Genomic DNA, 12,822 nt, shown 5'->3' with positions numbered 1-12,822 from the left:
GGAGGTGGACGCCCATACATAATTTCAAAAGGTGAGAGACCCATCCTTCTGGTAGGTGTACTACGAATACGCAACAGAGCTATTGGCAAAAGAACATTCCACTTGAGTTGGGTTTCTTGACACATTTTTGCCAATTGGCTCTTAATAGTTCTGTTCATCCTTTCCACTTTCCCTGAACTCTGAGGCCTATATGCCGTATGAAGTTTCCACTTAATACCAAGCATATGAGTCAGTTGTTGTAGGCACTGGTGAACAAAGGCTGGACCATTATCTGATCCTATAGAACATGGTAGTCCATATCGGGGTATTATTTCCCGCAACAGAAATCGCACAACTTCTCCTGCTTTCTCTGTACGAGTGGGACATGCTTCTACCCATCCTGAGTAGGTGCACACAGCTACTAATAGGTAACGATGTCCGCCGGATTTAGGCATTACCGTGTAGTCTATTTGGAGATCGGACATAGGGAGCCCTCCCATGTACTGGACTCCCGGTGGTTTCACTGGACCTTGCCTTGCGTTGTTTTTGGCACATAACACACATCTTCGTACAATGGCTTGAGTCAAGTTGGACAATCTTGGTATGTAGAAATAGTTCCTAAGAGATTCTTCCATACTATCTCTCCTGGAATGTGTCCCATTGTGATAGTTCTGGACAATTTCTACAGCTAGCGATGCTGGAATAACTATCCTTCCATCTTCTAACTGATACCAATTATTCTCCAAGTATTTTCCAGCTTCAGTCTTTAACCACTCTTCTTCTTGAGCTGTATAAACTGGAGTCCACTGAGACAGAGGGGTCGGTATGAGAGCAGCTATACACTCCACATATTCCTGTTGTCCCGATTCAGCGGCACGCTTGGCTGCATTATCTGCCATCCGATTTCCTTTCACCACATCACCATCACCTTTCAGATGCGCTCGACAATGTATGATACCAACTTCCTTCGGCTCCCATATGGCTTCCAATAGTTGTAATATCTCAGCTGCGTACTTGATTTCTTTACCCTCTGAGTTCAGTAGTCCTCTTTCTTTATACAAGGCTCCATGGGCATGAGTGGTTAAAAACGCATACTTTGAGTCCGTATAGATGTTTACCCTCAATCCTTCAGCCAATTGTAACGCTTGTGTGAGTGCGATTAATTCTGCCTTCTGTGCCGATGTTCCTTTTGACAATGGCCGAGCTTCTATCACCTTGTCTATGGTTGTCACAGCGAATCCCTTATTTCACGTAACTACTGCCGTCCGTATAGTACTGGACATCGGGGTTCTGGATGGGAAAATCACGAAGGTCCGGTCTGCTTGAGAACACTTCATCCATCACCTCCAGACAATCATGTTGACTCTCAGCAGGTTGTGGCAAAAGGGTAGCTGGGTTCAAGGTATTGACAGTTTCAAGATGCACTCTCGGGTTCTCACATAACATGGCTTGATACTTAGTCATACGGCTATTGCTAAACCAATGATTGCCTTTATAGTCTAGCAACGTCTGTACTGCGTGCGGGACTCGCACGTAGAGTTCCTGACCCAGAGTGAGCTTGTCAGCTTCGGCTACCAGCAGGGCGGCGGCAGCTACGGCTCTTAGACAAGGTGGAAGACCACTGGCCACTGCATCCAGATGTTTAGACATATATGCAACAGGTCGTTGCCATGATCCCAAGTACTGTGTCAGTACTCCCACAGCCATCCTTCTTTGCTCGTGTACATATAAGTAGAATAGACGTGTATGATCAGGTAGACCTAATACTGGGGCGCTCATCAATGCCTTCTTAACATCCTCAAATGCCTTCTGCTGTTCGATGGTCCACAGGAAGGGATTGTGTTCTGTGCCTTTTATAGCTGCATAGAGGGGTTTCAGCAATATCGCATAAATGGGAATCCATATCCTGCAGAAGCCTGCTGCCCCGAAGAACTCTCGCACTTGTCTTCTATTCTTGGGTGTTGGTATTTGGCATACAGCTTCTTTTCTCTCAGGCCCCATTATCCTTTGACCTTCAGAGATATGGAATCCCAGATACTTGACAGTTGGCTGACACAACTGAGCTTTCTTCCTTGACACCTTGTATCCTGCCTTCCAAAGAATGTGCAGTAGATTATATGTTGCTTGCTTACATATCTCTTTTGTAACTGCCGATATCAACAAATCATCTACGTATTGTAGTAATACACATTCTCCTGGGATGGACTTGAAGTCTAGTAAGTCCTGACTTAATGCTGATCCAAATAGGGTAGGTGAATTTTTAAACCCTTGGGGCAATCTTTTCCAAGTCATCTGGCGTTTCAAGCCCGTTACAGCATTTTCCCATTGGAATGCAAAGGTACACTGGCTTTCTGTAGCAATTCGTAGGCAAAAGAAGGCATCTTTAAGGTCAAAAACTGTAAAGTAAGTAGCCCCGCCCGGAATTAAGGCAAGCAGGTTATATGGATTGGGCACAACTGGATGTATACTTACTACCGCATCATTGACTGCTCTTAAGTCCTGCACAGGGCGATACTCATCTGTCCCAGGCTTTTGAACAGGCAACAATGGGGTGTTACAGGGGGAAGTACAGAATTTTAGGATACCATACCTTATGAACTTATCCAAATAAGACTGTATGTTCTTCTTTGCCTTTTGGGGAATATGGTATTGTCTTAGGCTCACTGGATAAACCCCAAGTTTTAGTTCAATCCGTATAGGTGGGATATTGCGAGCAAGTCCTGGTGGGCTACTCTCTGCCCACACTCCTGGTATATTAAACAAGGATTCATCACTCCTAGGGTTTTGGCTGGTCAACACTGTATAAAGTCGCCACTCTTCTTCTTTCGGTATTGATATTGTCATTATACCTGAGGGTCCATTAAATTTCAAGGATATCGTTCCGTTAGGCAGAAATGTTATCTGTGCTTGTAACTTTCGATAACAAATCTCATCCTAGAAGTTGGACTGGACATTCAGGCATGTAAAGGAACTGATGCTTTACTACGTGGCCTCCCAGTGTACAGAGTCGACTTTTAAGAACCGGTTTAGAAGCACTCCTCCCAGTTGCTCCTATTACAGTGATAGTTCTTCCTGAAGGAGGAGCGACTAGGTTAGTCACCACAGAATGTTCAGCACCAGTGTCGATCATGAAAGAACTCCTTTTTCCCCCTATTGCTACATCGACCATAGGCATAACTGGGAATCCATATCCTGCAGAAGCCTGCTGCCCCGAAGAACTCTCGCACTTGTCTTCTATTCTTGGGTGTTGGTATTTGGCATACAGCTTCTTTTCTCTCAGGCCCCATTATCCTTTGACCTTCAGAGATATGGAATCCCAGATACTTGACAGTTGGCTGACACAACTGAGCTTTCTTCCTTGACACCTTGTATCCTGCCTTCCAAAGAATGTGCAGTAGATCATATGTTGCTTGCTTACATATCTCTTTTGTAACTGCCGATATCAACAAATCATCTACGTATTGTAGTAATACACATTCTCCTGGGATGGACTTGAAGTCTAGTAAGTCCTGACTTAATGCTGATCCAAATAGGGTAGGTGAATTTTTAAACCCTTGGGGCAATCTTTTCCAAGTCATCTGGCGTTTCAAGCCCGTTACAGCATTTTCCCATTGGAATGCAAAGGTACACTGGCTTTCTGTAGCAATTCGTAGGCAAAAGAAGGCAGCTTTAAGGTCAAAAACTGTAAAGTAAGTAGCTCCGCCCGGAATTAAGGCAAGCAGGTTATATGGATTGGGCACAACTGGATGTATACTTACTACCGCATCATTGACTGCTCTTAAGTCCTGCACAGGGCGATACTCATCTGTCCCAGGCTTTTGAACAGGCAACAATGGGGTGTTACAGGGGGAAGTACAGAATTTTAGGATACCATACCTTATGAACTTATCCAAATAAGACTGTATGTTCTTCTTTGCCTTTTGGGGAATATGGTATTGTCTTAGGCTCACTGGATAAACCCCAAGTTTTAGTTCAATCCGTATAGGTGGGATATTGCGAGCAAGTCCTGGTGGGTTACTCTCTGCCCACACTCCTGGTATATTAAACAAGGATTCATCACTCCTAGGGTTTTGGCTGGTCAACACTGTATAAAGTCGCCACTCTTCTTCTTTCGGTATTGATATTGTCATTATACCTGAGGGTCCATTAAATTTCAAGGATATCGTTCCGTTAGGCAGAAATGTTATCTGTGCTTGTAACTTTCGATAACAAATCTCATCCTAGAAGTTGGACTGGACATTCAGGCATGTAAAGGAACTGATGCTTTACTACGTGGCCTCCCAGTGTACAGAGTCGACTTTTAAGAACCGGTTTAGAAGCACTCCTCCCAGTTGCTCCTATTACAGTGATAGTTCTTCCTGAAGGAGGAGCGACTAGGTTAGTCACCACAGAATGTTCAGCACCAGTGTCGATCATGAAAGAACTCCTTTTTCCCCCTATTGCTACATCGACCATAGGCTCCGCTCGGCCAAGGGGGATGGAGCCCGGTCGGTATCAATAGTCCTCCATGACAGTGTCAGCCAAACCCACAAAGTCTCTATCTTCTCTTTCTCGGGGTCTCTGCGCTGCTGGGTAATACCTATCCCCATGAACACTTCCTCTATTATTCCCACCATTTCCTCCAGGGCCTCCTCTTCCTCTCGCTCTGCCTCTATAATTATTACTATATCCTGCCCTTGTTCTATCGCTCTCATATTGTTCCCTCAGTGGATACTCACTTCTCCAATGCCCTTCTTCCTTACAGTATGCGCATTAGTTCCTACTTAAAGGCTCCCTATTCCACTTATTCTCGCTTTTCTCAGTTCCCCTATACACTTCCTTTTCCCTTCTATCTACACCCGCAATAGCTACTGCTAACATGTCTGCTTTCCTTCTCATCTTTCGCTCTTCTTCCTTTTTCGTCTCTGTCTCCCTATTCATATAAACCTTATTTGCTATCTCCATTAGTTAAGTTATAGACATCCCTACAAACCCTTCTAACTTTTGTAATTTTCTCTTTATATCTCCATAGGCCTGGCTGACAAAGGCAGAGTTAACCATCCGGGAATTCTCAGGAGCCTCTGGATTAAAGGGGGTATACAACCGGTATTCCTCCAATAATCGATCATAAAAGGCACTGGGAGACTCATCACATTTCTGCAATACCTCAGCCGTCTTTGACATATTGATTGCCCTTTTCCCTCCGGCTTTCATGCCAGCAATAATAGCGTCCCTGTAAGCTCTCAAACGGGCCATATCTGCGCCATTAACATTCCAATTCGGATCTGCGTTTGGATAATGGGCGGCGGCCCATGCTGCCGGGTTGGCCTGATTTTGAGTACGGGCCACTTCTTCAAGCGCTTTAATTGCCGCCCGATTTATCCGAGTTCTTTCCTCGTTATTGAACAATGTCATAAGTAATTGCTGGCAATCAGCCCAAGTGGGATTATGCGTCTGGATTATAGAGGTAATCAAATCTGTCATGGCTTGAGGTTTATCTGTGTAGGAGGAGTTATGGGTCTTCCAGTTGAATAAATCAGTAGTGGTAAAGGGAACATAGACAAATACGGTATCAGCATGTTGTAACTGGCCCTCACCGTTAATATGTGTCGGGCCCGGTGTCAGTCGGAGAGGCATTTGATAATGTCGGGGTTGGAGGGTACCGGTCAGTTGTTGGGTTAGTATGGGGCTTCGTTGAGGAAGGTCAGTTATGGGTTCCGGTCGAGGGGTAGTAAGACGAGGGGAAGGGGACACTTTTTCTTTACTGAAGGGAATATCAGTAAGTAGAATATTCCGGGCCGGGCTGGGAGGAGCCTGACCAGGAATCAGAAATGACGCCAAGTCTGGATAGGTGGGGTTAATAGGGGTAGGTACCAGAAGGGGAGAGTTTAAAGCAAGTGGGCTAGACTCTGAGCTAGAGGAGGGGGTAGGTGGAGACAACAGAGCAAGGGGAGTAGTATTACTAGCTGCGCCTCCTCTTCCTGTAGAGGAGGAGAAGGGGGCGGCATGAGGATCTCTGACTCAGGGGGCGTGTCCAGAATGGGCGTAATCACGGCCTTGGTGGACAAACGAGTTCTGGCCAACAGGAGGCGACATTGCTCCTTGTGGCATACCCCGATCCATTTTGGCAAGTCATTTACGGCCCATTTCCAACAATCGATATACGGAAACTGGCCGTAAATTTCAGGCCTACCCGATACAGCCACGTGTAGCGCTGCACCAGATTAGGATCAAGACTACCACGTGGAGGCCATGCAGCCACCAGGGCAGGCCATTCCCTACTATATAAAGTAGTCAGGCGTGTTGGGGACATCTTTACTCCAAAATCATGGACATCGTATCCCTTTTTAAAGTTCTTTAACATGCATTCTAAGGGATCAATGATCTTTGAATCCGACTGTCAGGGGTCCGCGGGCGGCTAGTAGGGGAGGCTGCTCGCAGCTCGCAGCACTCACCCTCAGTCCATCGCCGCCTGCGGTCTCCCCTCCTCCTACCTGTCGGCGAGCGGCGTCTCCTCTCCGCCGCTCGCCGCTCGCATCTGTCATGCCTCCCAGCGGCAGCATGTATAACGCTGCACGCTGGAAGGTCGTTGATTTATGCAAACGCCGGGGTCACGTGAGTGACCCGGTGTTAAAGCAACAGTACCACAATCACAGTGGGAGGCTTAGATATCTCCCACGTGTGATTGTTAATACTGATTGGAAGTTATCTAATCAGAATTTAACCTAGGGTATTTATACTCACCTTTCCTGTTCCTCCCTGCCCTGTTGTGGTCTTTGCTGTATAGTATTGATTCTGAACTTGTGATTTCTGGTTACGTACTCTCTGGCTTGTTATACTGACTTGTACTGTGACTTTCTCCTACCCTTTGACCTCGGCTTGTTTATCGTTATCCTGTTTTCTGGTTCCCCTGACTCGGCTTGTCTCCTGACTATTCTGTGTGTGCTTAGCCCGGCCACTCTAAGGTCCGGTACGGCACCTTTTCTGTGTGTGTGTGTCTGTTAGCGTGTTGGGTTCCCGGAATCGTGACACCGACGCACCCATACTTAGCAACGGAGCGTCGTCTACAATAAAAGCAAAACAAACACACTTCCAACGGTCACACCCGTTCCCCTTGGCAACAGCACCACGTGGTACGATTACTAGGCCAAACGTACACAACAAAACATACAGGGAATTCCTGTACACACACAGCTGTTACACCAGTCACTAAATAACTATTACTGTACCTTTTGGTGAAACTATACAATCACCCACGTTATAATTTTCAGTATTTAAATTACCCGTCTATAACATGCCCTAGTAACATCGTCTTTACAAACAGTAGTTATAGTACGGTTAGCATTGGTTAAAGTACAATTTTTAAAGTCACAGTTCAGTTAGTAGTGGTTATGATGTTAAACATACAACATAAACGACAGTTATTAGTGGTTATTTACAGCATCAGTAATTATAATACATGGTTATGGTACCGTGCGCTATGATACAGTTACACACTATTCACACTCTCGCCAGACGGCAGAGCTCACGCTATCTAGCAAGATATACACTCTACTACAATAATTTTTAACACATTTACAGTTTCCCAACTAATCTATTGGCCAGTACCTCGAGGGACTACCTAAAACTATTTACATCCGTTTTGGTTAGCCGTCGCTGCCCAAGCACCACATATAGCGAACTAGAGGGCGGAATTTACACAAAACCCTCTGTAACGGATCACCTGGCACCCCGACTTGGTACCTCCGTTAATGGATGCTCCTAGTGCTTCCTGAGGACTCCAAGCACTCTGGCAGACACCATAATCACCGAATACGAGAAACCTTTAAATTCTCCCAAGCGTATGAATGCTGTAGACCATTGAATAGGAACCATACGAATAGGCTTGTACTCCTAGCAGTCAACTGGAACAGCATACAATAAATCCTTCCCCCAATAATGAGACGACACTTCACTTTGAGGGTAAAACAGGAACTCAGGACTGGCTCATCCAGCCTGGCTTTTATTCACAAACAGGTACATACAGGACACTCCCAGGGGGAGGATGATATTGACCAATCACATGGATGTACCTCCCACACATTTCCTCCCCTTAGATTACCACTTAACCCAATTATGCAGTACACACTTTTCCCCAATTCCTGGATGTACCCCAAAAACAGGGGGTACACCTTTAAATCCAGCATCGCTGGATAGCCCTTATTCAGGGGGACAACATATCCAAAATTCAAGTAATTCGGATGAATGGTTCGTGAGATATGGGGTTCCAAAGATTTGACCGACCGCATGGGTAAAGTATCCGAAAACAGTTCCATGCATTTTGGCCCTGCGGTCGGTCACAAACAAGGGAATGAAAACAGGCGAATTGCCTGTTTTATAGAGCCTGGAGAGGGTTTGAATGAATTCCCTTGTTTATGGGGTTCTTTCTACCGAACGGCGGGTCATTCGGTAGTTTCCATACGAATTTCTGGAAGTATGGAGGTCTCAGCGGTGTTTGCCTAGTCAAGTGTCCGATTTTAGTTCCAGACACTCGACGGCAAAACACCGCTGTTCGGTAGTTTAAGATGGCCGCCGCCACGTGTTTGTTTCCCGAATGGCGGCCACCCAGAGGACAAAGACTACATTACACTGATTGCCAATTACCCGTTTGCAACATTGTTGCAAACTGTAATTGGAGGCACACTTATTCCTGGGTGGTCTGGTTGTTCGGTAGTTTCACTCAATATAATGAATGGAGTGATTCTACCGAACAATCAGGTGAATGCTGCATACATATCACCCAGGCTAAACTTAACACATGAATACATATACAATATTACAGGCAGCACACTAGAACATGCTTCACAGTCTTAAAGGGACAGTAGTCCCAAAAGTCCCAATGTGTCCATAGATGCTGTTAAAAGGGCCAGTAGCAGCAATATACAGTACAATATGCCCAAATATAAATCTTTAAGTGTACCAATTTTCCAGGGGCCATAGTCAGCAGGTAAGAGGCAGGCAGCCAGGCCCCTCCAATGTCCAGTGGCGAGGTGGGTTCCGCCACACCCTCTTAGTCTATCTACTCTATCAATAGTCTAGTGGGTTCCAGATTTACACGCCTTCCCACTTAGCCAAGATAGGTTGAGATCTAGCGGACAGAATATACAATAGGCTCTGCTTAGTCTCCCGGTCCCTCCGACCTAGCGAACGAAATATACACCCTAGATACGATAGTCTAGACAAGACACCGGTGTCCGGCTTGGGCTATTTACACAGGACCCAGCCTGACTCCAAACCAGGATTAAACGAGCTGACTACAGGGCGTTTAATTACGAGCAGTGCGCCTTCGCTCCTTCCCTCTACTGAGGGGGCCAATTCCATACACAATTCCAGATACAAACCCCTTATGGGCCTACCGCACAATCGGTATTCAATACCCCTAGTGGGTCCACCGTCTAAAACAGTAGTCGTCTTACCTCCTCGTTCCTGAACCTGAGTTCACACTCATCGACGGGGGCACCCCAGCACTTACTACGTAGAGGCTGATGATCTCCTGGACAACAGACCAGTGGCGCCGAGACGAAGGGAGGTCCATGCAAAAGTTCAGGGGTGCAGCCGTAGAGAGCGTGGGCAAAGATAGACCTTCTCACGCCTCTGTTTCTCAGCTACCGTTGAACGATGAGATTCCCGGCCAATGCACCAAATGATACCGGAGAAACTGACGGAAGCCAAGCACAGAGAGATGGACACAGGTTTCTTCAGGAAGGAAGAGATCTTTATTCGATTCACCGACCTGGACTCAGATGGACTAATGTCACCAAAAACAGCAAAAATCTGAGTCCTGATCGTACAGTGTAGGTCCCTTATATAGACATATAGCTCCTCCTATAATCAGTTCCACCTACATGTACTCTAACCCAATCAACAGAATAAAGACTAACTTCCTGTTTGACCACTTGGCTTGCCCAGCACAATGGAGGAGGGGGATACTCGTATATCCTGTATTCCTGCACATGCTCCTTACACTACTGATTGTATCGTTGCCACGTGCAACCAACCGACCGACATCAGCATATGCACGTGCACATACCACGTGGCAATCTCGGCCTACTAAATTTATTTTTACCGAGATTCCACCACAACACTACAGTTAATTTTGCAGGGGCTCCCTGCTAAATATATACAGGCCTTTGCTGTTGTATCTGGGTATCTGAAGCATAAGATTAAGAAGTATGTCCCCCCCCCCCCCCCAAAAAAAAAATTACATTTGCTTCTTCCATTGTTGATGAAGTCATTAGTACATTCCGTGACCCTTGGATGTTAGGAGACCTGTACAGTCCCTATTGTAACGCACAGACCAGACAAATATGTTCTGATTTGACATCAAATGCCAGGGTTTTAATTTTCAGTTGAAAAAAAAGAAGCTTTAAGAATTGTCAGTGCACTCTGTTCTGACAGGAACAAGAATAATAGAGCTTTTGTATTTTATTTGGCACAGCTGGCAAAATGTGATAAATTAATGATAAATCAGATTATGGTTCATTGGCATGTTAATGAACTTTATTTTAATGGATTTTATTATTTTTTAACAAATGCTCTTGAATCACTTCTCCGTTCTGTTCAGTAACTTATTTAGAATCTTGGCTAGCTTTGATCAGTATTTTAAGACAGCACCATGTGCAAATAGCACATTGCCCTTTCAGCTGTGATATATAATTAAAACAGAATCCAAGGCCAAATTAGATGTGGAGACTTAAAAGTTATCATTATTATTAACAATTTTTTTTTTTGCTTGCAAAATATGTGCCCTTGGATGTGAATCTTAGTTTGTGAAGCAAGACGAGTTCAGTTTCTAAGAAATGCAGCAGTACAAACTGATACACCGTGTTCTTTCCCAACTATCCAACAGTGCCAGCTCTAAACAAGCAAGAACCAAAGTAATCATTGTGGGAACCTTTCCAGATTTTATATTTGCTTTCAATAAGATCAGGTAAGAGCATGGCATTTTTTTTCTTAAAGGAACACTATAGGTTCAGGAACACAAATATGTATTCCTGACGCTATATTGTTTAAAACACCATCTAGCCCTCCTGCCCCCCTTGGTCCCCCTAAATATAGTAAAATCTTACTTTTATTCCAGTCTGCTTCTGTTGGCTCTGCCCCTGATCTGTCTCCTTGGCTGACATCATAAGAAGTGATGATCTGATACAATCACAATGCTTTCCCATAGGAAAGCATTGGATTGGCTGAGCTTGTCAAGAACTTCAACCACAAAATGGGTATGGAAATCTTTTTATTTGATGGGTCACAATAGTAGGCAAACAATTGTAATAATAAACCCCAAAATTAATTATATATACAAAGAAAAAAAAGGCATACCAGACCTAGTGAGAAGAAGGACAAGAGTCAACCAAAAAGCCCCCAACGTTTCGGCAGGCTCCCTTGATAAAGGCAGTTTTGCCAAAACGTTGGGGGCTTTTTGGTTGACTCTTGTCCTTCTTCTCACTAGGTCTGGTATGCTTTTTTTTTGTATATATAATTAATTTTGGGGTTTATTATTACAATTGTTTGGTTTCTCATATAGCTATTTTGGATATCTGTATTCTGAGATTCATGCATTGTTCAGTCTGCTTATAGGCTTTTCTAACAGCTGTATGTGTTATATTGTACTTTTTATTTGACATTGTATGACTTTTTCATTCAGTGATATAGTTAATGAGATAACCTACTATTGTGACACATCTAGTAAAAAAAATGTCATACACATTTTGTGGTTGTGCTCCTTGTATAAGTAATATATGTAATTCTGTTAGCCTTTGGGAATATGGCTTTATACGAGTGAGCACCCAGGATTAGACTGTTTATTTTTGTTTGATTATTGTTTTATATCAGCACTTTTGAGTGTGCCTACCTGTCTTAATTTTGACTATCTGAGCTTGTCAAGAAGGCAGAACAGGGACAGATCCAGCATAGGCTAACCACAACCCTGGTCAATCAGCATCTCCTTATAGAGATATATTGAATCAATGCATCTCTATGAAGAAAGTTCAGTGTCTTCATGCAGACTGAATGTCAGTGCACTACCTCAGGAAGCACCTCTAGTAACCATCTGAGGAGTAGCCAAGTATCCATAGGCTGTAATGTAAACACTACCCTTTTCTCTGAACAGGCTGTGTTTACTGCAAAGATGTATGTGTCTATGTGTGTCAATATCTCTGTCAGTTTATGTGTCTGTGTATCTGTATGTTTTCATTGTGTATATCTGTATGTTGTCAGTGTGTGTATCTGTGTATCTGTATGTAGTCAGTGTGTGTGTTTGAGTATCTGCATGTGTGTCAGTGTTTGTATTTTTGTGTATATGTATATCTGCATGTGTGTCAAGTTGTGTATCTGTTTTTCTTTATGTGTGTCAGTGTGTGTATATGCGTGTCTGTATCAGTGTCAGTTTGTGTATATGTGTATCTGTATGTGTGTCATTATGTCTATCTGCATTTGTGCATGTGTTTCAGTGTGTATGTCTGTCTGTGTGTGTATGTGTATCATAGCATCTACTTGGCAGTATATGTATATATGTAGATACATCTCAATATTGAAATGCCAACACTACACACAAATACGTACATTGTGTTTAAATACCTTCCTATATCTTCTGTGATTTTGCCACTGAATAATTCCTGCCAGTCAATTTGTTGTAAAGATGGCCTTATCCTACTGAATTTAACATTTTAAAAATTATGTATTTTTGTACAGTGCATATATATGAGTTTTTTTGAGTTATGGTAATCTCAAATGATACCATAGTATGGTCACTATTTCCCAAGTGCTCCCCAACTTAAATGTTTGAATATTAGTTAACATTATTGGTTATGACAAGATCCAGACAAG

This window comes from Pelobates fuscus, chromosome 5 (assembly GCF_036172605.1).
Source record: "Pelobates fuscus isolate aPelFus1 chromosome 5, aPelFus1.pri, whole genome shotgun sequence".
Lineage (NCBI taxonomy): Eukaryota > Metazoa > Chordata > Amphibia > Anura > Pelobatidae > Pelobates > Pelobates fuscus.
Note: the sequence above shows the minus strand (reverse complement) of the source record.